Genomic DNA, 26,695 nt, shown 5'->3' with positions numbered 1-26,695 from the left:
AAATACAGGTTAATGCACTAACATCAGCCTCTAGTTGAAAAGCTGTGGTACATTTCCTGCCCACACAGTGCTGGGTTTCATCCAGACCCTTCCCTCCCACTGAATTAATCATTCCACGTACAGCTTGTAAATGTTTTGAAATTGTGAATGATATGTTTCTGAATAACTGTGAACGTTTTCATGGGTACGTCTTTAAAATTTTCCACAGATGGTCTGGTGGTTAGGCTGTGATTTGTCAAATATTTGAACTTTCGAGGGATCTTTTCATACGCAGCAAATCAGAATATTGTTGCGAAAAGAATCACTAACTTTCTGCCATTTCTACATTGTTCCTTCCCGATGGATGGGGTCAATTTTGTTACCATTTGGAGCGGAGAAATTCCAAGGCTGACAAAACGTTTATGTTTGTATTTTGTTGTTGTCAGGTCGTTGGGATTTATTTCCTTGGACTTTTTTGGATCTAATGTTAAACATGCAACAAAATACCTGTCAAGGAATGGGCAATGATGGGAGTGGTTGCTCAAAGCAGAGCGGTTGTGGGGGACCCCGGTGCTGGGCCCAGGGGTGCTCCACGCTCTCCAGGCAGCAAACGTGGCCGGTCTTGGTTATCCCCTGCCGGGAGGTGTTTGGGAGCTCAGGATGAAGACCCAGCAGTGTGGTGCACAGAGCTAAACCCGGCTCCTCTCACCATCCCGTCAGCAGACGTTTCGTCAGCGCTGTCGCCCTGACGTGCTGATGTACCAGACAAGTCGGATGCCTGCGTTTCAGCACTCTCTTATCTGTCACCTCTCCCCAGGGGAGCGGTTTCCCTGTCATTTTCAGCTCTGCCTTCCTGGTGGGACGTGGCTGACAAGTAGAGGTGTGGTAGTGGAGACCTGTGGTGTTCATTTTGCCATGTTTTTTGGGGTGAGGGGTCGTCATGCTTCTGTGCCTGAAGACCCAGAGCAGAGCCCCACCAGTCCTTCTCCAGCCTTCCTCACTGCTGCTCCCTGGGTGGCTGGAGTGGGGCAGAACCGTGTGTTAATGGGGGAAATGGTGGTATTGGAGATCCCTCTGTCATCCTCCACGCTGCCGTTCTCCGTCAGGCTGGGCACCTGGGGAACAAATGATTACACAGGTCTGGAGAAAGACACCCCCTGCCACGCAGGGGCTTGTGAAGGAAGGAGCAGACGTGTCTCCAGGCCATCTCCAGGTACGGAACAGGACCTATGACCTGCCTGGGGTATGTCTGCCATCTGGAAAAGCGTATTGCTTGTTTTATTGTCTTAAAGGCTGATTTCACTGTCTCACTATTTTGAACAGCTCTACTTGCAGTCCCTGGTTCAAAGGTGCTGGTCAGGCACTGTCACAGCTCCTGGTGGGAGCAGACAGCAATCTCCGGCCATCAGTTGGCTTTGCTGGGGTGTCGCAATTGATAGACACCCTGGGAGCTGCAGGCCAAGGCTCAGGCTGAGGGATGAGAGGAACCAAAGGACCGAAGGAGTTTCTTCTTTAGTTATTTTAAAAAAAAAGACAAAACCCAAGCAAAAACACCTGAATAACAGCATTTCCAAAGTCTCATTCAAACACAAGTTGTTTATCCAAAGCATTGTTGCCTGTGAACACATCCTGGGTCTCCTCTTTTAATATCTAACTTGTCAGGATGACATCTGGTAAATAACAGAACTAAGCTGTCTGCTGCAATGAAAAGGAAGAAAATACATAAACTTTGAAACCACTTAAGTTTTTCCTTTATGAAATACATCGATAAATATAGTTCAGCTAGCACCCTGCTGATGTTATCATGTCTGAGAGCTATGGCAGGCTTTCAAACAAAGCCAGCAGAACCTATACTTAGAAGCAACCCTCAGATTTTTCATGCAAAGCACAGAAAAGAAATGGGAGTGATAACAAAAGGGGGAAGATGGTGGCTCGCCTACATGTGTCTGCCAACCCAGCTGCTGTGTCAGACTTTCCTGTGAAAACCCTTCAAATCGTGATTTCCAGGAATGCAGCTGTGTCTGCGCCTCCCCGCGCACCATCATGTGTCTGACCTTTTCAGAAGTGTGTTGACATGTTCAGAAATAAACTTTGCGATGTAAAGATAACATATTGGATGGGGAGGGGACGGGAATAAACAAATCGGCCCCAAGAGAACAGGTCCTTTAAAAGCCATGGCAGAGCTCTTGCAGGGGTCTGGATGTGAGCTCGGGTCTGGCAGCTGCTGCTTGGCATCCTGCTGCTCTTGTGTCTGCGGGGCCGTTCGGGTGCTTATCTCCGCGGGATCGAAGAGCCCCGTGTGTGTTCATCGGCTTGTCCTCGCATCACCTCATGTGGGACGGGTGGGGGGAAACTGAGAGAGGGGGAGATGAGCTCGCTGCCCACTCCTCTCGCCTCGGCCCAGCCTGGGCACGGAGAGATCGAGTCATCGCCCAAGCTGGAGGCTGCGGCCACAGCTGGGAGGGCACCACATCTGCTGAGCCCCAGTGTGGGGCTGAGACCACCTTCCTCACTAAGTCTTTGCAAGCTGTGTGTTTTTTTCAAGCCTCAAAGGCTGCTGATTTCGCTTTCACTGTCCCTGTCAAAAGCCAAAGTGGCACAGGCCATTTTCTGAAAGGTTGCCACCTTGTCACGAGTGCTCAATGGCTTTTCATTGGGTTGGTAGTGTGAGGAGGGAGAAGCTCCTCTATCAGTTCACAGTAGCACCAGGACAAATGAAAATCTTTCACTGTGGAGTTTGTTATTTCTCTGGACCACCTGTGTGAGGATCCTGTTGGGCGCCCTGTGCAGGTGCCTTGGAGATAGTCCCAAATGCCTGTTTGGGAAGTATCTCAGGTGTCCTCCTGCCCATCGCCAGGGACCACGTGTCAGCAGTGGCTGGTGGTGTGTCTGGTCTAGCCCGTACAGTCATGATTCCCTCATGTATCTTCTGGACTTTGCCCTGGCTTCCTCAGGCAGGGGGGTAAGGTTGTCAGGAGGTTAGAGAGCTGGACAAGTGCTCAGAGGTTAAGTTCCTGGTTTGCCGCTGACTTCTGGTGCTGCTTTGGCCTAACCATGGAAAACTTTTAATCGCATAAGTCATATTTTATCCTCAAAACGTCTTAGAATGCAAATGGGAGTGGTTTTATTCAGTGCTTCCAAAGATCAGCAGCTTTTGTTTTGCTACAGAAATGCGCACCTAAGTCCACCAGGAGGGGTGTTTAAAATCTGGATGGGTTTGGTTGGGGTGGACTGATTGCTTATGTTGGGCTTTTTTAATTAAAGTCTTGCGGACTTGCTTGCATATGGCCAAATGGTGTCACTAAGACTACTTCTGTAAGATGAAAAAAATGTATGGTCATGTCTGGTCATCTTGGGCAAAGACAGAAGTGGGTAACTCCTGTCATGGACATTCATATCTGTTTAGACATTTACTGAGAAACTTTGGTTTTTCCTATTAGGCAAGTGGGAAGCCACTGATGTGAGCCAGCAGTTGTGTGGATTTCTCCATAGGACAGTGATTTTTTACATTTCATTTTTAACTTGTTGAAGGGGAAGTTCTTCTAGCAAAGCCCTAAATGATACACCTAAGCAATGTTTACCAAAGTTTTCTCCTCATTTTCTTACTATCCTTCCTCCTTTTGGAGCAGATGTAATTTGATTCTCACTTCTATTTTGAGAGAGATTCTCAGTGCTCTTTAATCAAGAGCGAGAAAATGGAAAAGGGCCAGAGAAGCACATGAAGTTTAGGAGAAACTGGACAGAGCAAAGTATAAATGCTCTCCCATTCTAAGAATTACCATTGACTGCAAAGCAGCCAATGAACATTTTCTATTGTAAGCTCCACTATTATAATTTTATAGAGGATTTATCCAGAAGAGTGACATTTTCGGTAATTTTCCGACCCAGTTCACCAAAGACTAAGCTGCGAATGCCACACCTTGCTGACTGCCTTTTTTTAAACATTTTCTGCCGTCTTAGCTGACTGTTGGTATTTCTGTCACCCGTCGTTCATTGATCACTGAGTCAGAGGATGATTCAAATGTTATTTGAACAGCGGTGTTTGAAGATCGTTTATCAGTGACTCTGTCTGTGGGAGGCACATTTTGCAATCTGTACTTGACATTTTTTTCCCCTCTGATAATCTGGAGACCTGGTGGTGTTACAGGTCTGCCGGCTCACCTCACCTCCGTGTCACTGCACGTCACCAGCGTTCCTGCTCTTTTCTGAGCTCCCCAGTGAGATGCACCAGCGGAGAGTTAATATTGGCACCAGTGTGCTTGTCTTTGCTTAAATATATAGCAAGTATGATGATCCCTGTCTTTAGGAACCGATAGTTGAGGCAGGTCCTACCTCCTTGCAGAGAAGAGGGGTGCAGGATGGGGGACAGCAGCGTGTTGCCAATCCATGGGAATGGCAGGGGATCACAGAATCATAGAATCATTTGGATTGGAAGAGACCCTCAAGATCATTGAGTCCAAACCTAATATCTCTGCCTCTTTGCAACACGTTTGTTGTAGTGCTTAGTTTAGATCCTCAACACCAAATTTTCTTACATTCTTAATTCATTATAGAGTGTAGCTTTAGCAACACAGTTATTGAAAGAGATAGTGTTTAATTCAACACATTAAAAACCTATTATATTCCTACATCATAAGGGGATAATAATTGTTTTGTTATTAAAACACGCTTTACACTCTAACAGTGTTTAATACCTTTTCTGTAATCAGGGCAGCACAACAATACCGACAGAAAAGCTAAAGATTATATAAAGCAGAGTCCTTTTGGTTGTCCTCATTTGCCGAGAGAAAAATTCCATCAGAGTTCCAGACCCGAGCGGACGGAGGAAGGAATGCGGTCGACCCAATATGAGTGATAAGCATACCTCAACTTTATTGATGCACTAAGCTGATTTATATAAGACTTACAATAATTATGCATACTCGTCACCTATTAATTGGATAGTATACAGTAATTATGCCTACTCGTCTTCTATTAATTGGATAGTATACAATAATTATGCCTACTCGTCTTCTATTGATTGGATAGTATACATAATGAGCTCAACCTTCTTGTGGTTTCTCTGGAATGCAACCTTCTCACCCTGCTAGAGATAATTCCCCAGCTTGTTTATCTAAACGCTCAGCTGAACCAGAGAGCAACCGCTCAGTACTTTTCCACTATGCTACACCAAACTCATGCTAACTGAGGCCTACTCATGCTAACTTAGAACAGAATTCTCCTGATACAACGGATCAATAGAGCCATGCCCCTTCTCTATTAGCCATGTCCCAACAATTCCCCCTTTTTCTCTTTGGGCTAATAACACTTCCTTGTGAAAAGTAGCATCAATTATCTTTAAACATAATTGCCTAATACATGAAAGACAACACATACCAATAAGCAATATAAGCAAAATAAAAGCAATTCCTACCAATACTGGTTTAAAGAATGACAACAGCCATGAAGGAAAACCTAGCGAGGCCCACCACCTAGCTATTGGAAAGCTAATCGACAAGATGCATTATTAAAGGGTAAATGAGCTAAACAAGCATCAGGTTTCCCCGTACAATTACAGTTGTTCCAAACAGACACATTATACAGTCCTGTAAGCATCTCAATAGATTCATTGACTGATAAAGGTATTCCAATTAGACACGTCTTGAATGGCTCTTGAGCTGAAGCGAGACTCAGACAGAAATTAGGATTGTGCGTCTTATTGGCCCAAGTTAACCAAATGTTCTGTTGCTTCATCAACAAATGCGGGACAGCGGTTGTACCAATGGCAGTCAAAATAAACACCATCAGTCCTTTAATGCTGGCCGAGTCCATTTTGCAGGTACCCATCTTGGCCCTGTAGGAGTAAGTACACACATGTATCCTCTGCCAATGTATTGAACTTCTGCAGGCCCTTTCCACTGTCCAGTTTCTGGGTCTCGATAAAACACCTTCATTTGAACAGTTACTTTCTTTGAGAGACCTGAATGCACTTTTACTGGTGGCTCCTCATCTGATCCAAATATACAGAGGTAATTTAAAACAAACAATGTTTTCATAACCCTTTCTTGACTGTCCGTGATACTTTGAAATTTCTGCAAATATTGCTTCAGCGTTTGATTCATTCTCTCTACAATTGCTTGTCCCGTTGGGGAATGTGGAATCCCTGTAACATGTTGTACTCCCCATAACTGACAGAATTTACGCATCTTCTCACTACAATAAGCTGGCCCATTATCCGTTTTAATCTGTGCTGGTACCCCCATTACAGCAAAACACGCCGTCAAGTGACGAATTACATGACTAGCTTTTTCCCCTGCCTGTGGCGTTGCCCATACAAAATGACTATATGTATCAACTGTAATATGTACATATTTGAGCCTACCCATTGAGGGCACATGCGTCACGTCCATTTGCCAGATCTCATTAGGACCCAACCCCCTAGGATTAACCCCTACGCCTAGACCAGAACCATGATGACTACACTGAGGGCAAGTCCGTACAATTCCCTTAGCTTCCTCTACAGTGATCTTAAACTGTGAATGTAATCCTTTCGCGTTCTGATGGAACACACTATGTGATTCTCTAGCCTTGGCAAAATCACTAACAGGGGCAGAACATGCTACCAACCTATCTGCTCTAGCATTCCCTTCCCCAAGGCCACAATCCCACATATGACTACGGATGTGAATCACTGCATATGGTTTTGTTCTTCCTTGAATTAATGTACGCAACTGTCTAAACAGTTCTCCCAAACGCAGTTGCTTAACATCCTTAATCTGAGAATCTTCTATCCTGTGTAACACACCCGCGACATACAGCGAATCGGTCACAATATTAATTGTTTCCTCTCTCCACTTCCCCATGGCCCATACAACAGCAGCAAGCTCCAATGTCTGCAAGGAATCTCCTGGAACAGCTTCCAGCAAGTGGTGGTGCCACTCACCACAAGCGATCCAGGTAACTGCAGCTCTTCTGGACCTTTTTCCTGCATCCGTAAACACTGTCTGGGCATCTTCTAGGGGTGATTTACTGCGGAGAGGTTTCTGCATCCATTCATTGTGACCAATAAACTGCACTATTGCCGCCTTTACAGGAGACAAGGATATAGTTGTAGCTGATGAGAATAAACACTCACACAACTCCTCGCTATTCTGAAGGTACCACTCTATTGCTTCTTTTTTCATCGGAACATATATTGTCTGCAACTCTTGCCCTGTGATCTGAATTACACGCTTCCTACCCTTCCTTATTAAATCTGCTAAGGTTTCGACCTTTTGCTGTATTGACTTTCTTGGCTGTAGCTTTGGAAATACCCATTCAAGTATCCCAAATTCCTCCCGCTCCCCCTTTTTCTCTTTATGTTGTGTAAGAGCCCCAATTAAATGACCATCTGTTTGAAAAACAGAAAAATCTACAGGTATTGCAGGGTCACGTCTCCTTGTAAAACCCAATGTGATTAAGTGAGCTAAATTCTGGATCATTTGTTTTTGCTCCATAGAGAGATCCACCGGAGTGGAGGGATCGGTTCCACGCAGCAATGGTCGTAACACCTCTAACTGCGTATTGGTAATACCCACGACAGGCCTTAACCATTGTAAATCCCCCATGAGTTTCTGAACATCATGAAGTGTCCTAATATCTGTGGTAATATGCGGTTTTTGCGGTCGAATTTGGGAGTCAGTAATTTTCCACCCTAAGTACAACCACGGTTCTTGTCGCTGAATTTTTTCCTTAGCAATTACTAAACCCTCCTTATACAACTGACAATGTAAAAATTGCAATTGTTGCTCAGTAAAGTCTTGTTCTTGTGCAATAAGAATATCATCCATGTAGTGATACACCATCGCTGTAGGCCAGGCATCACGAATAGGACGCAACGCATTGTCCACAAACAATTGACACAATGTCGGACTATTTTTCATTCCTTGCGGTAACACAGTCCATTCAAACCGCTGAGCAGGAGCTTCCCTATTAATCGCTGGCAAAGTGAAGGCAAATCGCTGTGTGTCAAGGTGGTGCAAAGAAATAGTAAAAAAGCAATCCTTCAAATCCACAATTAACAACTTCCAGTGTTCAGGAAGCATTGCCGGATTCGGAAGACCAGGTTGTAATGCTCCCATCGGTTGCATTTGTGCATTTACAGCTCTCAAATCATGAAGCAGTCGGAACTTTCCTGATTTTTTCTTAATCACAAATATAGGCGTATTCCATGGGCTTGTTGACAGTTGCAAATGTCCTTGATCAAACTGTTCTTGTACCAACTGATGTGCTGCTGCAAGACTTTCCATCTTTAACGGCCACTGCTCGATCCATACAGGGTCATCTGAAGTCCATTTAAGAGGGATCGGGAAAGCCCATTTTGCAGTGACCGTTAGCGAAAAGCCCTTTCAGTTGTCAAAATGACTCCTAGCTGATCCAGTATATCTCGACCTATTAGTCCATTTACACCTGCAGGAAGAGTCATTACTGTAACAAATGTATTGGCTTTTCTCCCGTCTATGATGAACAGAATACGTTCAATACTTTGACGTACTGATGAATGACCTCCTACTCCTTCAACGCCCCCGTCCATAGGTTTTGTTGGCCAATCCTGAGGCCAGGCGCCCTCATCTACGATGGTCAAATCAGCCCCAGTGTCCAGTAACATTGTAAGTAAAATAGATTGTCCTCTAGATTCCATTCGAACTGACGCAGTTGGTCGCCGGCTCATTGACATAGTTAGCATCACAGCAGGTCCTGTCGATCCAAATCCACCACCTCCTCTTTGTGAAGATAATGCTGGCGTCATGTCCTTTGTTAATTGCGGAAGTGGTATCAATTGTGCTATTTGACTACCCTTCGGAATGAAAATCGGAGGAAACAGTGTCTGAACCATAATTTGTACAATCCCTTTGTAATCGGCATCAATAAGTCCCGGGATAATCGTAAGGCCTTTCATACCACTCGACGAACGACCAATTAACAATGCCCCTTGTGATTGTCCATTAATTATTAAAGGTCCTTTAAAGGTGGATGGTATCTTTTGTGGCCGCTGATCGATCAAACTGATATCTACTGAGGTTGCCAAGTCCAATCCGAGGCTCCCGGCTGTTGCAGGTTGGAGCGTACCAGTGGAGCAGCTGTCACTGTCATGTGGTGCTCTCTCTGTAGATCCTCTGGTGTTTCGATTGCTGGAGCTGCCACTTTTGTCGGAGCGCGGCGGCTCGGCGCGCTCATTCTCCCGTTTCCCGAGAAACATGCTTCAGTATTATGACCGTTAGATTTACAGTTCTCACACCAAACTCGAGGCACCCGGCAGTCACGGCGAAAGTGACCTTCTTTTCCACATCTGAAGCATTTATTACTCTGTCTTCCCTCATTCGGGCGTGGTCGTCTTTCTACTTCCACAGGAGTAGCACGTAGCGGGGCTAATGCAGCAAATGCCTGTTGCTGGGCTTGCAGGAGGTCTCTCCCTAGCTTCTCCATAGCCTCTACCATCATGGCTTGTGGCCCTACCGGAACTCTGCTCATTCTGTCTAACATAGCTTCTATGGTAGCGTCTGCAGGTAACGTCACTAAGATACCTCTAGTTACTGAATTTGCATTCTGCAATGCACACTGTCTTAACAAAGCTGCCCTCATCCAGCCTGGTACATCTGATTGTTCTATTGCTGAAGTAATCCTGTCTATAAATTGTGCAAATGATTCATCCCTTTCTTGCTTAATACTCATGTACGACGGAGATGGCTGTGATGTTTTAACATGCTCAATGGCTTCTCGAGCTGTTCTCATAGCCTCAGCACATTTTTCGGGGCCCATTTCTAATTGAGCTCGAACTTGAAGGAATGGTCCTAACCCCATTAACTGTTCTACCGTTACATCACTTAAAGGATCATTAGGATTTCTCGCTTGCTGTACAGAAGCCTCACAAAATCTCTGCCAATGTGCTTGCCACAATAACAACTGTGACTGTGTCATTATCATTCTCATTATTACCTTAATATCTTCTGGACACAATAACGTACTTCCAAACAAATAATTTAAAAGCTGTTTAGTCGGCTCTCCATGCAACCCTGATTCCGAAACTGTAGCTCTCAACTGCGACAATAATTTCCAACTAATCGGATTATAGTGCCCGTGCATATCTCCATATCTATCTCGCTCAAATAGTGCGGGGAACGCAAAAGGTGAATCTGGCCCAAAATCTCCATTGTCTGCAGCATCCTCCATTACCTTTTTCCAATTAACTAGTGCTGGACACCTGACTGGTCTCTTAGATGTATCCTTTACAACTTTCTCCATCTCTGACTCACTTATAGCTTTCCGATCGTTATACTCCTCACAACTTTGTTTCTGCTGCTGCGACTGCTGTACTTGATCTACATTCCAACTAGAACTCAACTCTGCTTTCTTTTTTACACACACCGATTGCCAGCACGGAGAAACAGGAGCCTTACATGTACTAAATAACAAATCGTCTTGTCCTGAGGGTGGCAGCGTTGGCCCCCCTGAAAACGCAGATATGCCTGTTTCCATCGGCGGAGCGGAAGGCTCCATTTTGCCGAGTTTTTGTGAAGCTACCGCGGCTAAATTCTTCTCCAGTTTATGACGCTTAATATTATTAATTACTTCCCTCCACGGTTTCATCAGTTTCTTAGCTGTTTTATCCTCGTCTATGATCATATCCCACAACACATCCCCCAATTTCCTCCATTCTCCTTCATCAAATAATAAATCAGGATCCTGAAAACAGCCTTTAGTTTTTCCCAATGTTACTAGACCAGCTAGCTGTTTAACGTAACTATGATCAACACCTCGCTTTTCTAAAAAGCTTTGTAATAAATCTAGGGCTACTTCTAAATCCATTTCTCTGTTATTCATCATTTTAACCCGTTTCTCCGTTATTCATCACTTTTAATCCGTTTCTCTGTTATTTATCACTTTTAACCCGTTTCTCTGTTATCTATCACTTTTAACCCGTTTCTCTGTTATCTATCACTTTTAATCCGTTTCTCTGTTATCTATCTCTCCGTTATTCATCATTTTTAATCTATTTCCCCGTTATTCATCATTATAGTACGGTACCTCTTGCTAAATTAAGAGACCTCTTGCAGCCCTTGTTTCCTGTAGCCCAGCACTGGCGAAGTTCAGTCGGTTCAGGCTTCGGAGACGACACACCGCAGCAAAGTGTTCGGTCGATCTTGCCCGCCGGTCGCTGCTCTCCCGGTGCCTTTTGCTTCTATCCGCCGCTTCGGATCGCCGGTTCGGGCGCCAATTGCCGAGAGAAAAATTCCATCAGAGTTCCAGACCCGAGCGGACGGAGGAAGGAATGCGGTCGACCCAATATGAGTGATAAGCATACCTCAACTTTATTGATGCACTAAGCTGATTTATATAAGACTTACAATAATTATGCATACTCGTCACCTATTAATTGGATAGTATACAGTAATTATGCCTACTCGTCTTCTATTAATTGGATAGTATACAATAATTATGCCTACTCGTCTTCTATTGATTGGATAGTATACATAATGAGCTCAACCTTCTTGTGGTTTCTCTGGAATGCAACCTTCTCACCCTGCTAGAGATAATTCCCCAGCTTGTTTATCTAAACGCTCAGCTGAACCAGAGAGCAACCGCTCAGTACTTTTCCACTATGCTACACCAAACTCATGCTAACTGAGGCCTACTCATGCTAACTTAGAACAGAATTCTCCTGATACAACGGATCAATAGAGCCATGCCCCTTCTCTATTAGCCATGTCCCAACACTCATTCTGCTGGGAAGTGGCCCTGAGAGACACCAGACTTGGAGAAGCAGCTCGCTGTTGCTTTTCTCCTGCTCCTGGGGCTTTTGCCAGCTGCTGGGTTAGCTGAGCCAGGGCCCCGAGGTGTTGAATGCTCTCTCAGGAGGGTGAAGGGCTGTGTTCACCTTTTCAGTGAAGGGCATGGCCGGAGGTATTTTCTGTGCGCTGTCACTAGAAAGCTATACCATCAATCAGGCTTTGCTCTGCAAGGTCTACAGAAGAAGAACCTGGTGTGTAGAGCTCTCTTCACGCTCCCACGCAGAGGTTGGGTCATGCCAGTCCATGTAACCCAATAGGTACCCCATGGGTAAGCAGTATCAGGATCATATTCCATAGGAGAATGATCTGACCTTTCTTGTTTATATGGTAAGTGTGTCCAGGAGGCTTCTTTGTCAGCCCGGTAGTCCCAGCTGCCAGCTCACAGCCTGTCTTGTCAGCTCCAGAGCTCTTGCCAGGGCTTTGAAGTTAACAAAGAGTTATTTGGAGTTACAGGGTTTTATTTCATAGAGAACCCCTGTGCATGGCTCAAATAAAAATGCTCTTCTGAGTCAGAACCTGCACATTCAGCTGTGCTGGAGTGACGGTGGGCTGTAACAACACACGTTAAATGCAGGTCAGTTTGTGTCCATCTCCAAATCCCAATGAAGATGAGATGGTCTTGATAATTAAGGACAGGCCATGAAAGGTTGCTGCTGGCAAAATCAGCAAGAGCTCAGAAGGGTTTATTTTAGTTCTCGCCCAGTTGTGGAGCAGGCTGGTAGAGGCAGCCTTTGTATGTGACCGGCCCTTTGGGGACAGACTTTTTAGAAGGGCGTGTTACAACAGGAGAAGGGGTGATGGTTTTAAGGTTTTAAATAGAAGAGGGGAGATTGAGGTTAGACCTGAGGAAGAAATGTTTTACAATGAGGGTGGTGAAACACTGGCCCAGGTTGCCCAGAGAGGTGGTGGATGCCCCATTCCTGGAGACATTCCAGGCCAGGCTGGACGGGGCTCTGAGCAACCTGATCTGGGTGAAGATGTCCCTGCTCATTGCAGGGGGTTGGACTGGATGAGCTTTGAAGGTCCCTTCCAACCCAAAGCATTCTATGATTCTCTCATCTAGCTGAGACAGCAGGGCCTTGTTTTGTTTAACATCAGCGAAATATTTGAGTGTTATCTGCTGTTACCTGAAGAGAGGCTCAGTTGGCTCAGATTTTCCCATGCTGTCCCAGTGTCCAATCCCCATGGCTCACTGTGGTTGGTGAGTAACTAAGAGGAACTTCAGAAGAATGTTCTCAGTCCATCTCTACTTGGTTCACAAATGTGGGTGCCCATCCAGTAGATCTTTCTAGTTCTCAGTATGCTAACGTGATATTTTTCTGCATAAAATAGCTAAGAAAAAAACGTCTTGCTTAATGTTATACAAGTGAACGTATTTACGAGGCAGAACAATAGAATTCATCTATCAAGCAGAATTTTTTCATACTATTACAGAAGCATCTCAAAGCCCTTAACTCATTTAAGGTGCCTGTGTGCTTGCTGTTAGATGCCTGCACATTGTCAGAGACTGTTCCCTAAACTGATAAGAGTAAGAAAGAGAAGGGAGAATCCCTGTTGTACAGGGTGAAAATTAAGTGATTCACTCCAAGTCACAGCCGAGGTCTGTGGTAAAGCTGGGAACAAAACTGTAATCCTCCCCAAGTCTCAAGCCCTTCCCTGCAAATACTCCCTTGTGTTATTATGCCTTATTTAATCCATGACAATAAAACAACACTGACTGTGCTAGGGGAGTCCTTTCATGCTTTTGGTGCTGATGGCCAAATGAGACACGAATATATCTGAACAGTAATTGCAACTGATTAATTATGACCACAGCATACCTGACATCATATCTGTTTATTCTGAAGCCTACTCATTCAGGGGCAGACCACTCTGGTGTTAAACATCTCCCAGGATCCATCTCTTGCTGTGATTGCATGAATGTGCATCTGGTTTTCCACAAAGCAAAGCAAAGCAAGAAGCAAACCCATGGTCTCCTGGTCTGGTTTGGGTCAGGCTGTCCCTGGACCTCAGCAGCGATAGGGACAAATTCCTTTCTTCTGTGGGTGCCCTGCCATGGAGGCTCAGGCAGGGCTGGGCTGCTCAAAGGGTGGGAAGGAAGAGAGGCACAGCTTGTTTTGTGTGTTCCCAAGCCACTGAAAGCAGCTGGCCAAGCAGACAGCAGATGAGCATCCTTGAAAGGGCATAGTGATTGTGTCCCGTCTGTCTCTTCAGCACCTGGCTCCACAAAATAGTCCTGTGTCTTAACCAGGACTTTACAGGAAACGGTTCTCCATCTCATACCAGTATTTCGGGTTATAGTTCTCAATATACTCCAGGACTAACCTGAGACCTTTTGATTTCTTTTTTCCCCATACAGCCAGCATGAGGCCAGCCTTAACAAGCCCGACAGACATTGGTGCTGGCAGGTGCTGGAGGTGGAGAAGACAAGCTGCGGTCCATGCCCTCAGGAGCCCACACTGACCATCTGACCTGGGTTTCTAAGGACCAGGTAGGTGTTACATTTGCCAGGCTTTGGGCTGTTCTCAGGAGAAACCATTCCTGGGTTTGGCCATTAGTTTTTGTTTGTCAGAAACTTACTCATTCCCATCCCAGGTGAGTTTCCTGGGAAGTTTTCTTATGGAGGCCTTTACTGGTTCTTTGGGAAACATAAGGGAGGAGTATTAACACTGAATTACTGCTGAAACAAGGTTTAATTAGCAAGTGTGAGAAGTGAGTCAGGCTCTCTCCATGAAACCTTTCTTGATACAATTAGATAAAGAGAAGGTAGGTAGCATTCAGATTTCAAGATTTCTTTATCTTTGGTAGCTCTCACGGTCTTCCGCCCAACGCCCGGACTTCTGGCACGAAACTCAGCAATTTTGGTTGAAAGATGCAGATAGTCCTGAGAGATACACAACGGTGTGGGCTGATGTGTAGCTATTATCAGCATTTGTGTGGAGTGACTGGGACACTCACTGCTGTCTTTGCAGGTCTTCTCCAGTGAGTGCCAACAGAGTCCATGTATTCCCACTGGCCCCCCAGGTGTTGCTAAGAAATTAAATTAGGCCCAGCAGCAGAAAGTCAGCAATGGTATGGGGGCAGGTGGGGGTGGTGAAAGGTGTCAGACCAACTTAAAAGGGTAGAGGGAAGTTTTGAGAAGATGCTCCCAATTAGGGTTAAGTTTTTGAGGGTTTGGTCCTCAGATGATGAACTTTGTTGAAACAGTCCCTGTTTTAAAAAGAGCTGCACGTCCATTGAAAGCAGTGGCTGATGGCTGTTAAGCACATCTGGAGCCCTAATCTTTCATTCAGGCCATGCTTTCTGTCTAGCTAAGGAAAATAAATCACATTGTCTTATTTAGCTCTCCTCCTCAGTGCTCAGAGATTTGAGAGCTGCAAATGCAGAAGTGGCAGAAGGAAGTATTTTCTTCCACAGAAGGCAAAGCTCCCCTGTGAAACAAAAGAGTTCAGCAGGGTTCAGGGAGGGAACAGAATTTTATAGTTGGACCTCAGAGGAACTCTGCAGCCAGTTGTAAGGGAAGGTCATGGGTTTGATGTCACCATTTCTCAGTCCTTCTGGACCATCACATACTGTCTGGAGAACAAGACCATCCATGTACATTTTAGATGGTTTATTTATTTTTTGGTTGTTGTGCTTGGATATGAGTGTAGTCTCACTTAAAAGAACAGAGCCCAGAACTAAACTTGTGCAGTGGGAATGTGCTTCTACTGTTTTCTTTTTAGACAGGAGGAAGTAGAGCCATGTGATTGCAAAAGAAGGATCATATCCCTACCTATGCTTGTCAGTGTGAACATGGCTTAAGTTCATGTTCCCCACAGCTGGTCTTTAAGTGCCCTGAAGCCCCCAGGTCATAATAAATGCAGTATCAGATCAAGGCTGCTGAAAATAATCTCCTACTGTGCCAGAACTGAATGTTTCATAATCTCTGGGTGAAATAACATTTTATCATACTTCAGGATTATGTTCCAGGAGGGGATAATGTCTGCTGTACTTCTCTAATTGGGCTACTATTTTTCCCCTAGAGACAGTGAATGTTTTTTGTAAGGGCCAGTGATTTTCTCCCTGTGGTATGATGTACCTTTTCATATTGAGGAACCTCTGCTAGCTCACTGTCATGGCTCATTTTTCCAATTAATCAGTGATGACAGTAACACTCACGAAAATGCTAATACTTATTTATTCTCATTTTCAAACAAGGATGAGCCAACACACCCATTATGTTTGTGACTCCAGTAGAGTTGGCGTGTCAGATTATTGCTTTACTACCCACATTGATAAGGTGTATATGTAGTAGTACATCTGCTACAAAGAAGGTGCTCAGTGATTCCATGCAAACAAGGCTTGAGTCAGTTCTCAGAAATCTTTTATCTGTCAGTCAGATGTGGAGATGACACAAGCTTCCCCATGTGATTACCCACAGCATCTCAACCTCAACCAGGTAGGGCTGACTTACGGAACACTTGTACACTTTATTGCCTCTTCATGCTCATTTTAGTATCTCTGTTGGGACTACTAGACAACTGATGCAGATCTTTGCATTTATTTGAATAGGTCGTTGTGTGATGCCCTAAGTAATTTCACAAACATAAAACAAAAAATAAAAACAAATGCACAAAAACATCTGTATTTTTTGCTGTCAGGTTCCTGAGAGCACTAATGGGCCTTAAAGGCCCTGAACAACCTCACCTGGGGCCTTCAACCACACCCACGGACTCCAGGGCTCTGTTGTAGCTCAGCCCTGGGCCAGATTCAAGGGGCAATGGTTAGCCACCTGATACACCACTTAAACACCCACAAGTCTATGGTGTCAGAGGGGCTACACCCAAGGGTGCTGAGGGAGCTGGCAGAGGTGGTCATTGAGCCACTTCCCATTATCTATCAGCAATCTTGGCTAACTGCGAAGGTGCCAGTTGCCTGGAAGTTGGCTAATGTGAAGCCCATCTACAAGAAGGGCTAGAAGGAGGATCTGGAGAACTTCAGACCTGTCAGTCTGACCTCGGTGCCGGGCAAGGTCACGGAGCAGATGATCTTGAGTAACATCACACAGCACATACAAGAGAACCATATGATCAAGCCCAGTCAACATGTGTTTATGTATGGCTGGTCCTGTTTGACCAACCTGATCTCCTTCTATGACAAGGTGACCCAGCTAACAGATGAGGGAAAGCTGTGGTTGTGGTGTACTTAGACTTCAGTAAAGCCTTTGACACTGTATCCTACAGCATTCTCCTGAAGCAGCTGGCAGCTCATGGCCTGGATGGGTGCACTCTGCGATGGAGCAAGAACTGGCTGGATAGCTGGGCCCAAAGAGTTGTGGTGAAAGGAGCCAAATCCAATTGGTGGCCGGTCACGAGTGGTGTTCCCCAGGGCTCAGTATTGAGGCCAGTTCTGTTTAATCTCTTTATCAGTGATGTGGATGAGAGGATCGAGTGCACCATCAGTACGTTTGCAGATGACACCAAGTTGGGAGGGAGTGTTGATCTGCTGGAGGATCGGAAGGCCAAACAGAGGTATCTGAACCAGCTGGATCATTGGGCTGAGGCCAATTGTATGAGGTTTAACAAGGCCAAGTACCGGGTCCTGCACTTGTTTCACAACAACCCCGGACAGCGCTGCAGGCTCGGGGAAGAGTGGCTGGAAAGCTGCCTGGCAGAGAGGGATCTGGGGGTGTTGATTGACAGCAGCTGAACATGAGCCAGCAGTGTGCCCAGGTGGCCAAAAAGGCCAACAGCATCCTGGCTTGTATCAGGAATAGTGTGGCCAGCAGGACCAGGGCAGTGATCACCCCCTGTACTGGTGAGGCCCCCACTGGTGAGGCCCCACCTTGAATCCTGTGTTCAGTTTTGGGTCCCTCATCATAAAAAGGACATTGAAATACTAGAGAGAGTGCAGAGGAGGGTGACGAAGCTGGTGAGGGTTCTGGAGCACAAGTCTGACGTGGAGCGGCTTAGGGAACTGGGGCTGTTCAGCCTGGAGAAAAGGAGGCTGATGGGAGACCTTATCGCTGTCTGCAGTTACCTGAAAGGAGGTTGTAGCATGGAGGGGGTTGGGCTCTTCTCCCAAGTAGCAAGTGATAGGACAAGAGGAAGTGTCCTCAAGTTGCACCAGGAAAGGTTCAGATTGGATATTAGGAAAAAATTCTTCACGGAAAGGGTTGTCAGGCATTGGAACAGGCTGCCCGGGGAAGTGGTGGAGTCACCATCCCTGGAGGTGTTTAAAAGGCATTTAGACAAAGTTCTTAGGGGCATGGTTTAGTGACAGAGTTAGGTTAGATAATGGTTGATCTTGATGATCCTGAGGGTCTCTTCCAATTGAAATGATTCTATGATTCAGTCTTGCCATGCCAGAGCTGTGTTAATTGGGGGCTGACCTACAGCCATAGTCATAAAGTACTTTGCTCTAGACCTAACTTGCAGACTGACTTCCTGGCTTGACCTAAACTCTGTTTTTGTGGATCTCCCTGGCTGTCACTGGACCTGATCCTTAACCCTGACTTGTGGTTTGACTGCCTGAGTTCACCTTGGGCCTGCCTCATCACTGTGATTGTTGCCTTGTGGTCTAGACTCTTGATTGGACCTGGCTGCCATCTCCAGGTCTGTCCTTGGTGCTGTGGGATGCTGGGCCCTGGCTGTGAGGTCCCTCCTGGCTTGTCTTCCCTCAGGGAGCAGCCCTGCTCGTTCTGCTCCCTGACATTTGCAGACCAGCTCGCACCTCCCATATAGAAAGACTGCAAATTATTTTATCTAGTTCTAGGTTATGGTTGGACTCAGTGATCCTGAAGGTCTCTTCCAACTGAAATGACTGTATGATTCTATGAAATTCCTCTTGCTTCTCAAAGCCTGTGTGCAATACAGATTTAGTCTCAAGATCAATGTGGTAGACTGTCTAAATATTCTATTTGTTTGCTTCTTCATTGTGACGAGGCAGAGACTGGCAGTTCATGAGCTCGTTACCTGTCTCAGTGTTCTGGAGGTGACAGTAGAAGAAATGTCAAATGAGTCACACAGATGTAACCGAGAGCAGAACTAGGCCCTGTATTTTGAGATAAGTCCCCCAAAAAACCTGTCATTCCCACAAGTCTGAAGAGTTTCCTGTCTCTCATTGTGTTTGCAAGGGTGGCAAGTGGCCAGGAAAGCAGAAAACATTCAGTGAACAAAGTGACCCATTTTTCACTGCCTGGACAAGTTTTTTGGGGTGGGAGGTGTTTCCATAGCTAAGCAGGTTGTGGGGCTGTTTGAGCAGGAGGGAAAACCTTCCCTTTCCACTCTGAGATTCCAAGGACCCCCACGGCAAAGCACTCCTGCCCAAGGCACGTGAGGAGCCACTAGAACAGGAGGTCATGTCTCCTCATGGTAAGTGTTTGACATTTTCACGTTGCTGCTTATATCTGCTGAAGTCTTCTGTGCTTCTCCCCTGGGTGGACGTGCTTAATGAAGATGGAATGTGGGACAAGTGGTTTGACTCCTAGTGCTGGTAAGAGCTGTATTTAGTGCAATAGGTTGTATGTCGCTAAATTCGTAAGCTCTTTGTATCAGGGATGCTTAGAGATCTCCTTGTAGCTGGAGTGGAAATAAAGAAGTAGGTGGCTTAAATGTCAGGGAGATTCCCCCCAAAAATGCAGGGGTTCCCAATCCAGGAGAAGGTGTCAGCCTACCCCCTTCTTAAGAGTTCTCTCCTTTCTTAAATTTTCCTGACTAGCCACAGGTAGCCTGGGGTGGTTTTCATCATTTAGAACTGAGTTCAGAGGCTACAATACTGCCTTTTTCTCAGGTGGTTAATTGTTTGCCTTTCCTATAGCTGCCATAATTTTTTGTAAGGAGTTTCTGCTTTATTTGCTTGCAACATCAAGGTGAACTCAGTGCATATCTGGCAGCTGCAAAGGTTGCAACAGATATGAGTATTTAAACTCAGCGCATTGTGCATTTGTAGGCCCTCTGTGGCTCATTCCCTCTACTGACAAATTAATTGATGTTACATTGCTGCTACTTCATCTTAATACAAGCACAGATTTTGAACTGGACCTTAATGTCCTTGTGAACATTAACAGTGGATAGTGGCCTGCTCTCAGATGAAATAAAAAATCTTTATAGATGCAACAAACATATTTGTTCAGCTATTAAGTAGGGAGTTTCAAAAAGTGCCACCACTGGGGAGTTTTCTGTTCCCACTGATTTAATCTGGAATGTGCTCATATACTCTAGTAATGAGTAACGGCAGAAGTTCTCAAGTCAGACAAATAATTGCTCTTCCAGATGAAGAAGCTTTGGGCTTTTATTTATGTCTACAGACTGTAATCTCTTCCACTCTGAGACTTTCTGGGTGTCTAAAAAGCATCCAGAGCATCCAGAACACTGTTAGCTCCGTAGGGTGGTACACACTTGCCTCTAGGCAATGCATGTAGTATATAGGCGGTGTTCACAGCACTGGTTCTCCTCTGGCTTATGTTGGGGTGGGTGTCAGCACTGGCGTGCCATGGCAGCACAATGCTGTATGCCCTGTGAGTTGCTTCTCTCATCCAAGGAATACGTTGCTGGTTGTTAAAATTATCAGCAACATCTCCTGACATGGCAGCAAGCACCCAAAGTAAGCAAATATTGAAGGATAATGTAGTGGATGGAAATTCGGTTTCATCCCAAGAGAAAGGGTGTTTTAAAGTGAAGTACTCTCAGTGATGCAGGAGTCCCTTCGGTCTGGTGTGTGCTTTGTCCTTGGAACATCAGCAGCACTTTTCCCAGTGTGGTGTAGCTGCTGCTGAGCACCAGAACCTCCTCACGCGTTAGCTCAGCATCCCAGCAGTGTGTGTGTGCAGGAAGGAAAGCAGCGTGCAGTGCTTGCAGGGGCAGACTCACGAGGGCTGGGAGCAAGGAAAGGAGAACAGGAGAAAATCACCACTTGATGTACAGTCTGCTTTCAGAATTGGAACCCAGGTCAAAATCTTACTTTTTTTTTTTTTTCTTCTCTTCCTATCCAGTCCTAATATCTAAGCTTGTTTTGGTTTTAATTTTTTTTTATAGCAATATATAGTAATTTGCCATAAAAACCCCCACAACCCTCTCTTTAAATTCAAATACTTTGGAGTTCCCATAGGGAAAATTGTAGCGATATAAACTGTGAGGGGGCAAAATGAGAAAACGGAAACAGGAGAAAAATGTTGGTAGCTATATGATAAGACAAATACCTGGAAAATGCACTGCACTGTGAAGCTCTCGTGTCCCAGGCAGCCAAAAGCAAGGGTAGCACATGTAGGTTCATTTACATAGCTGTGTTGTAATCTGAAATTTCTTTAGAAGAAAGAGCCTCAGGACTATGGGAGACCCTCAAAGAGGCTTGAGTTAAAGAAGGTTTCAATAATTAGATCATTTGATGTTTGTAAGCAAAGCTTTGTGACATAGGGTGTGGAAATTCATTAGAATTTACAATGATTAAATAGTCCTTTTTGTTTCTTGAGCATGATATTTCTTTCCATCCTCTCACCATTATGAATACAGGGAAGAAAATATTTTTCTGGCTGAACATCACACGCATGTTTTAGCCAAAGGGTTTATTTCTAAGAGGTTTTGAGGGACTCACAACTAGGTTTCATCCTTACTGCATTTACTTATGGTGTTACTGTGTAAAAGTGAGCAACATCACATTAATATTGCCATGTATCTATTAATCGCGTTTGCCTTCCCCTTCATGTCTGTATATGATCTTGTATTTGGTTTGTTGATGGCACTGTGGGAATGAGGTTTTCCATTTTGTCCAAAGAGTAACATATTTGTTTAATTTTCATGTGAAAGCTGAATATTCATAAAAACATTTCCTTTTGGATGTGTTTGGATACCCATTCCTCCAAGAAATTATACAAAAAGCCTTTACAAAAGCGAAATGTTACGTTTGGCCTGTCCTGGAAATCTGTAGTCTGATATTTATTTTCCAAATGAAATGGTAATAGGAGCTGACACATTTCACTTCCAATGAAAAAGCGTTTCCTGATACTGTGCAAGAAAGCTCTAACCAGTACTAATTGGGAGGCTCGGTTTGTGTGCATGGGCAGGACACTGCCTTCACAGGATGAAATCATTGACCTGGGTTTTACTAGAAGTCAGACTTAATCAGCAATCCTTCCTGGTTTTGAAGTCTATTAAAAAGATGTCTTTTTCTCGATTCAGTGGTGGGTTTTTTGGTTGTTGTTTTTTTGTTTGTTTGCTTGGGGTTTTCTGTTTGTTTCGGTTTTTATTGTTGTGTTTTGTTTGGTTTTGTTTGTTTTTGTTCTTTTGTTGAGGTTTGGCAAATTTCTTTCAGTCTTAACGCAGACAGGAACATTTTATAGTCACTTTCTGCTGTCTGTCCATGTTGGGAATTGCCCGTCTCTGGGAAGCACACTTATTGAAATGAGATATAAGCCACCCTGGCTTCCTTGCAGAGAGGTGAAGATAAGAAAGACACGATGGCTGTGGAAGTTGTGTGCACCCCTGGAAAGAGAAGGGTCGGGGGTGGGAGCAAGCTGCCATGCTGGGCATTCGTTTGCTGTCATCTCTGCAGAATCTGGCCAAGTGTTACAGCTGCTGGGCTGGCAGAATTGCTCTTGTATTCTACATTGGTCATCTGAAGGTTTCCAGGGATAACTGCAGTGGAAAAGATCAATTTTTTCCCTTTAAGATCCTACTTTAAACCAGCTCATGTTTATGAAGTGGTGGGGAAAATGGTTTCAAGTGTTGTTCCTCTGCAGTGACTTGCCATTTACAGAACACAATGTGGGCTCCGGTTGGTATTTTGTCGTGAGTGATAAAGTCACTGCAGGGCTGTGCAGGAAAGACATTTCACCGCTGAGCTGATGCACAGGCCTGAAGAGGGGGGAGGTCTGTGCTGCCCAGGTATTCTCACAGTAATTCCTGTATGGAGGAGAAAAGCATTAGCCCCATTTCACAGAAGGGTAACTAATCAGAGCAATCTCCCGATCTGTGAAAATTGGGTGGACTCATCAGGCATCCATAATACCTTCAGGAGACCAGCAAGAAGCAACATGCATAGAGGTAGACTGCGATGGAGCAGGATGCTGATCCAACTTACGCTCAGCTTGATCTTTGCTTTTGTCTCCTCACGTGCCACTAAGGAAATTGCCTTCCCCAAACCACCCCTGGGCCTTAGAACTGCTTGAACAATCATCTGCTAGAACTTCTGGATCAGGCTGAACACATCTATGAAGGAGACTGGTCCTCTGACCTGTTCAGGAAGGAGCAGGAACTCTCCAGAGCTCCAACCCCAACGCTGTAGCAGGGTCACCACATTAAGCTGGGAATAGTGCGTGAGCAAAAATGTAGGGTAGACAATTCCAACAGTCCATGTTTCCATTTTGTTGGGAAATTTGGCCTTCACACTTCTTTTGGCATCTAGTACTATTTTTTTCTTTTAATGCTTTAATTTGAGACTAGATTCTCATCGCAGTCCAGCTGAAGGGAAACAGCTGTTGGCTGGAGTCCTCTGGAAAGCTCTCCCTCGAGCTCAGATCTGACCATTCTTGGCACGAGCTCCTGCAGACAACAGGTGACTCATTTTGCTTTGGAAAGTGCAGCCGTGTCCTCTACTGCCTCCTCAAATGCTATGGGCAATTTGTAGAGCAGTTTGAGCTTTGCCTCTTCTTCTGCTGATTGAAGAGAAGCTCCACACTTACCCTTTGCAACAGAGCCAAACTGGTCCAGAATACACATTTGATCTACATTATCCCTTTGCTCTTTGGTTTAAAGTAACACACAAATAGAGAAGATGAACGAGGCTTGCCTCCTGCTGAGAGATGCAGTGTGCAATCCACAGCCGCTTTAAAGGAATACTGATGGCTACTGTAATTAGTTGGTAAAAAGAGTCAAAAGCCTCCACTAAATTAGACTCCTGTTGAGTAACTGTTGAAATGCTCAACAGATTTACAGTCCAGACCTACCTGAAGCACTAAGGACTTAGCAAAGAAAGCTTGGTTTTGGTGTTTGTGTTTTGTTTGTGTTTGTGTGTGTTTGTGTGGTTTTTTTGTATCCCCAATTGCCCTACCTCCCACATTAGCAATGTCGGACACTGGAGGCGAACAGAACAAGCTTTTATTTATCCTGATTTATAACAGCATTTTCCAAAGTGGCTTTTTGAAATTGTAAACAAAATGTTCACACAGTAAGAGGGAAGAAATGCCAATATATTAAAATCAATGTACCAAATTGCATGCTATCCTAAGATTACTTTTGGCCAGGGGATGGAAGTGACCTGTATTTGGCTGAATAGCTATTGATTCTCCTCTCTCTCGCTATTTACGCCAACACGAATGTGTAGCATCTTTGACGTCAGTCCACAGAGAACGGACATGAGTACAAGGGCAACTGGGCCCATAAGCTTTCCATTTGATCAGTACCTCAGGCAAGGGAGAGCTGTACCTGCAAGGAGCTTCACCTCCTAAAATGGACCATCTGCAGAAACACTGGGTGTCTGTGTGGAGTCTCTGGCCCCCGTGAGAGCACGGTCCTGAGAGAAGAGAGCAAGGAAACTTGGCTCAGGCCCATCTTGAATAAAAGCCACCACCGCAGATGAGCTCAGTTTACCCCCCAAAAGTTCCTCTTTTTAGTTACATTTTTCAGTTGGAAGAGTCAGATGGAGTATTGGCATTGGCTTTCTGACTTGGCCATGTGAATTCTCAGGGGTGAGGAAAATGTTAGTAAACTAGCAAGTATCCAAGAACTGGAAGAAAATAGGTTGGGTTGTCAAAGTCTTTTTAATCTCTTCTGAAAAATATTTCCTCTAGGAACACTTTCCTGTTTGGAACAGATGCCTAAAAGAAACCCCGCAACACTGCAGAGGTGGCATCTCTTTTACTGCCACTGCAAAGCGTTTTCTTACATCTGGCTCATTACCTCCATCCCCAAATCCCCACTTATATATGTAGTACATCTTAGAATGAATCGTAGAATGTCCTGAGTTGGAAGGGACCCTCAAGGATCATCCAGTCCAACTCCTGTCCCTGCATAGGACAACCCCAAAATTCACACCATGTGTTATCTTTTTGAATAGTGACGGGCTTGGGGTCATGACTGCCTCCCTGGGGAGCCTGTTCCAGTGCTCCAGCACCCTCCTGTTGGGGCTCTGCTGCTACAGTGACTGAGCCCATGTTCTGTGCTGACCATTCTCTGGCCATTCCTGTTCCCTGATGGCGCTTTGTGTGCTTTCAGTCTCTGGGGCACCTAAGGGCACAGGTCTGAAGCCAAAATTCAAATCCAGTTGCCAGAGAGAAGAGCAATGTGTATCAAAACCAGCCCAGGAGTTGTATCGCTCCTGTTTCCCATAGCTGCATGGATGTCACTGCTGTTGTTGCTGAGAAGAGCTGAAGAGCAACCTTCTCTGTGTCCTGGCACTGAGCTGCCATGCCAGGTCCTGGCTGGTGGAGCAGGCTCTGGCTGCTGGCATGGCAGGTTTTGCAGACAGCTTGTACTAAGGCTGGTGGCTGGAGGAGTGTGCCGCTGGTCTGAGAGGGAGCAGAGGAGTTTTGGCTGGTAGAGTTGGCTTCTTATATTCTTCTTTGCTGCCTTTTTTTTTTTTTTTTTTGAGCACAGAATCAGATTTGGATTTGGGGCGGTGAAGGAGTTGTGTCACAGCTCTGTCCTGGGCAGGCTGTGGGTGGTAAGATGGGCTTTCTGGTGGTTGTGCTGGGTTCCTGTTGTGGGGAACGTGCTTGTCTCTCCCTGGTGGGGCTCTTTAACCCAGGAGAACAGCAATGCCCAGCCTGCGCCACAAATTGGGTACAAGGCCTTTGCTTTACCAACTCTCCCACCTCAGTCAGTGCTGCTGTGGAAAGCAGATAAATGAGTTAATTCCTGTTGCTGTGAAGCTGAGGCCTGCTGCTGAGGACGGGGCTCCTCTCCCAGGTCTTGCTCTCTCGTGCAGGCTGGAGCACGCTGGTGTTTGTACACAAGCCACCAGCTTATTTCTCTGTAGAGTTTCTGTGCAGCGCCACACAAATTCCAGAATGACTCAATATTTCTCAACATATGGGTCTTATGGTAGCCACCCAACCCTGTGATCTGTGTAACCCTCATCTGGTGCAAGCTGATGAAATAGTGGTGTTAATTTCTTCTGTTTTATCAGGGGCTACTTAGAGCTGTGCCTTGGGAGTTTCTGGGGTCCTTCAGAGCCCCAGCAGCCCTCTAAAGGCCAAATAACCCTTTACTGCTCAAGTGCAAATGGCAGCTTGTTCACAGTTTGAGTGTTCCACCTTCATAGGAAAGGGAGATAAGGTCACCCCCTGCCCACCAAGTCCTTACTGGATATACCGCCTCCCACTCCATGCAGGTCTCAGTACAAGTAGAACATTCCTGTTGCTGGTTTCCCCAACTCTGTGTGTTTCTGAAGACTGAAATTTGGTTATCAAAGTATCTCTTGCGAAAGACATGCTCCTAAACTGGATGTTGTGAAATGCTGCTTGAAGAATTCACTAGTTTGGAAGCTCATCTGCACGGGTCCTCAGCTGTCTGTCCCAGTGGCACTTTAACTGGCAGGGAAGCTACAGCGTTGACTCTGCTGATTCACCAGACAAGTCCTCAGTTCTGGTGTCTCTCCCTTTAGACTTCCTTTTCCATCCCTCTTTTTAACCTGAGGTATTTAAAAATTAAAAAAATGCCGGGTTTTGCTTCCTCACAGTCCTCTGGGGAATGTGTAGTGGGGACTATGTGAGTTTCATCAGTACTTTTATGGCAGGGCCCTTGCTAATGACTGGCCTCTGGTGCGTGGTGGCAATGCAAATAAATAACAACACTCAGATGGAAAATTCCGCAGATGAACTGAAACGGGTTCTGAAATTCCTTTTGAAGTGAGAAAACAACTGTACCTCAGCAGAGAGCCTGCAGTGAGAGGATCTGTCGTGCATAAAGGTGTAGAGAGCAAAGGGAACATCT

The 26,695-nt window shown here is 45.3% G+C and overlaps 1 long non-coding RNA gene across 2 annotated transcripts in view; it reads left to right on the top strand.

Moving 5' to 3' along the window:
• Positions 1–26,695, top strand: part of LOC110365484 (uncharacterized) — a 144,622-nt gene that overhangs the window by 108,926 nt on the left and 9,001 nt on the right. For both annotated transcript variants that reach the window (XR_010471630.1, XR_010471629.1), the window contains exon 2: positions 14,146–14,277. This is a non-coding gene — a long non-coding RNA (uncharacterized LOC110365484). The remainder of the gene's footprint in view (positions 1–14,145; positions 14,278–26,695) is intronic.

Source organism: Columba livia, chromosome 3, assembly GCF_036013475.1.
Source record: "Columba livia isolate bColLiv1 breed racing homer chromosome 3, bColLiv1.pat.W.v2, whole genome shotgun sequence".
Lineage (NCBI taxonomy): Eukaryota > Metazoa > Chordata > Aves > Columbiformes > Columbidae > Columba > Columba livia.
This window is presented reverse-complemented; position numbering and strand designations above follow the sequence as displayed.